Genomic DNA, 3,610 nt, shown 5'->3' with positions numbered 1-3,610 from the left:
AAAGAACACACTTCATTTTTTTTTGTCACCTCTTCATCAGAAGGATGTGGAGGCTTTGGAGAAGGTGCAGAGGAGATTCACTAGAATGCTGCCTGGCGTGGAGGACATACACTATGAGAAGAGGTTGAACGATTTGGGGCCGTTTTCTCTGAGTGCCAGGAATGTGCCTCTGGGGTGGTGGTAAAATCAGACAGCATAGTTGTGTTTAAAAGATTAGCAGAAGCTAAGGGCATATTTGATTGAAGTTTATAAAAACTTGTGTAGAGGCGTAGATAGAGCGGAAAGCTAGTATGGTTTCTTTTCTTCTGAGTATGGTGGTTAGCAAATTGCTTTAACGTGCATCTTAAATCCTATATATTTATATTTGTTTCAAGTTCTATAAAAAAAAAGACCTGCATTCTTAAGGAACTGCATTATATATTTAAAGCAATAATCATGTGATTCTTTCTGCAAAATATTGTTAATGTTAAGTTGCATTTTATTCTGTGATAACCTTAAAATCAACACCCCCTCTCTTGATTATATTTATTGAGGTACAGTGCAGAATAGGCCCTCTGAGCCACAAAACCCAGTAATCCCCTGGTTTAATCCTACCCTAATCACGGGACAATTTACAATGAGCAATTCACCTGCCAACCGATGCATCTCTGGGCTGTGGGAGGACAGAACACCTGAGGAAACCCAGTCACGGGAAGAATGTACAGATTCCTCGCAGGCAGTGGCAGCTTTGAACCTCAAGTGTTGTGCTGACCACTGCTACCGTACCACCCTAGTCTCGGACACCTCACCAACACGTGTTCAGCCGTTCCTTGTTGATTACAATCCTCATGCCTCCCATTATTATGAAACCAATGTACTATCTCACCTTGTATGCCCAAACCTTAATGTCATTTTCCCAGGATTGAGATGTCTAGTACTAAAGGGCTCATGCTTAAGGTGAGAGGGAGAAAGTACAAAGGAGACGTGTAAGGTAAATTATTTTTCACACAGCGTTGAGTGCCAGGAATATACCTCGGGTGGTGGTAAAGGCAGATAGCTTAGTAGTGTTTAAGAGATAAGTGAATATGCAGAGCAGGGAGGGATGTGGCCAACGTCTGGGGAAAGACTGTATTAAATAGAAGTCTTTGGTCTAATTGATTCGGCATGGCATCACCATCACCAGCGGAGGGCCTGTTCCTCTGCTGTACGATGTGGCCTTCCGTTGGTCAGGGTCAAACATAGATGCTGCGTCTAAGTTGTCTACGTGATACTCAAACCTGTACACAGGCCAAGGCAGTACGATTGGGAGAGCAAGCTGTTGCCCACGTAGCGGGCTGCCCCTCTCCATGTAGCTGATGAATCCAAAGGACTGGCAGAGACCGATACAGTCTGGCACCAGCGGCTTCGCAGGAGTTGTCAGTCAGCGTTGAACTCAACGCAGGACTCCAGCTCCATATTTTTTTCCTTGGGGTTTACTCCCGAAACCTTCCCCTGAGTGGTATAGCCACAAGACAGCAGAGGTTTGAGACCAGTGTCTTCCTTCTAGATGAGCTGCATCCACGGCTGACAAGCACCATTTGTCCAAAGCAACTGGTTTTAAGCTACCAGTAACTTGCCTTTGCCGCTTCTGACAGTAGAAACCATTGTGCCAGGCTTTGTAGCTAAGCCACATGTGAAGGCCAGAAGCTGGAATTGGTTGCTAGTTGCGACACATGCCATTGGGAGCATTTAATTGGTAGTGGGAACTTGTCCCCATTACCACCCACGGCTGAACCAAGTGCTGTGTTGTTTTGTTCTGTGTTTTATCCTGGCTCTCTTCTCTGCCCAGCCTAGTTCATTGAAGTGTTGTGTGCTGGAATGATCTACTGGGGAAGTGTTGGAAACATGCAATTGCAACATTTACAAAGCATTTAGATGAGCACACAAACAGGCAGGGAATGGAGGGATATAGACGAGTGTAGGCAGGTGGGATCCGTTGGGATTGGTATTGAGGGCTGAAGGGCCTGTTCCTGAATTACACTGTTCTAAGTCCAGTTGTAAAACATAGAACAATACACTACAGGCCTTTTGGCCCATAACCTTTTAACCTACTTCAAGATCAGTCTGTTCCCTCCTACACACCTGCAATCCTCCATTTTTCTTCAGTCCTTGAGCCCATCTAAGAGGCTTTAAAATGATCTGCCTTGACCATTACCCTCAAAATGTATTCCAGACACCCACCATTCTCGGCATAAAAATGACTGACTCCTGATTCCCTTCCCTCTCTCTCTGCCCAACACTTTCCACCACTCGCCTTAAAAGTATGCTCTCTGGTATGAGCTGCTGCCGCCCTAGGAAAATGTCTCTACCTGGCCTCTCGAGCTATACCTCTACCCTGTGCACCTCGATCAAGTCACCTCTCATCCTCCTTTGCTTCAAAGGGAAAAGCCCTAGCTCGCTCAGCCTTTCAATTGTGGCAATCGTTCTCTGATGAAAGGAAGTGAATTGCAGGATCATACCAAATGCCAGGTGACTGCATTCTACAAGGTGTCCAAAGACTCTGTGGAGGTGATGTTCTTTGCTTTCAAGTTGTTGCCACTAAATGATAAGGACGGAACACAGCAATTAGTTCATAAGGCATAGGAGCAGAATTAGGCCAATTGGCCCATTGCGTCTGCTCTGCCATTTACTAGTGGCTGATTTATTATCCCCCTCAGACCTGTTCTCCTGCCTTCTCACTATAACCTTTGACACATTTAATAATTAAGCAACAATCAACCTCCACTTTAAATGTACCCATTTATTTAAGTACAAGTCCATTTAACTAAATGGCAATGAGTCCACATTGGGCAAATGTTGGTCAGCATGAAACATCAAGCACTCAGTATTAGAATTAGAATATTATTGTCACATTTACTGTGTAAAGCTTGTCCTGCGTACTGTTCACAGAACAAGGTAAAACAATCACATACACGAGATTCTGCAGGTGCTGCAGGGCACAGGAGTACATTCAGCCAGAGACTCATTCCACCAAGATGCAGCACAGAGCGTCATAGGAAGTCATTCCTGCCTGTGGCCATCAAACTTTACAACTCCTCCCTTGGAGGGTCAGACACCCTGAGCCAATAGGCTGGTCCTGGACTTATTTCATAATTTACTGGCATAATTTACATATTACTATTTATTTATGGTTTTATATTGCTATATTTATACTCTATTCTTGGTTGGGGCAACTGTAATGAAAATCAATTTCCCTCGGGATCAATAAAGTATGACTATGACTGACTATGGAAATCAAAAGCAACACTCACAATGTGCTGGAGGAACTCAGCAGGTCAGGCAACATCCATGGAAATGAATAAACAGCTGACGTTTTGGGATGAGACCCTTCATCAGGTCTGGAAAGGAAGGGGGAAGAAGTGAAGGGCAGAAGAAGAATCAGAATCAGGTTTATTCTCACAGGCATGTGTGAATAAATGAGTAAATCAGTAAGTGTGTGTGTGTGTATGTGTGTGTATATATATATATATATATATATATATATAATAGCTTTAAATTGTACAAAAAACAAGTAATACATCTTTTTTCAAAGTCTATTTAGGAATGGTATGGCAGAGGGGAAGAAGCCATTCCTGAATTGCTGAGTGTGTGC

The sequence above is a fragment of the Mobula hypostoma genome, chromosome 7 (genome assembly GCF_963921235.1).
Source record: "Mobula hypostoma chromosome 7, sMobHyp1.1, whole genome shotgun sequence".
NCBI lineage: Eukaryota > Metazoa > Chordata > Chondrichthyes > Myliobatiformes > Myliobatidae > Mobula > Mobula hypostoma.
This window is presented reverse-complemented; position numbering follows the sequence as displayed.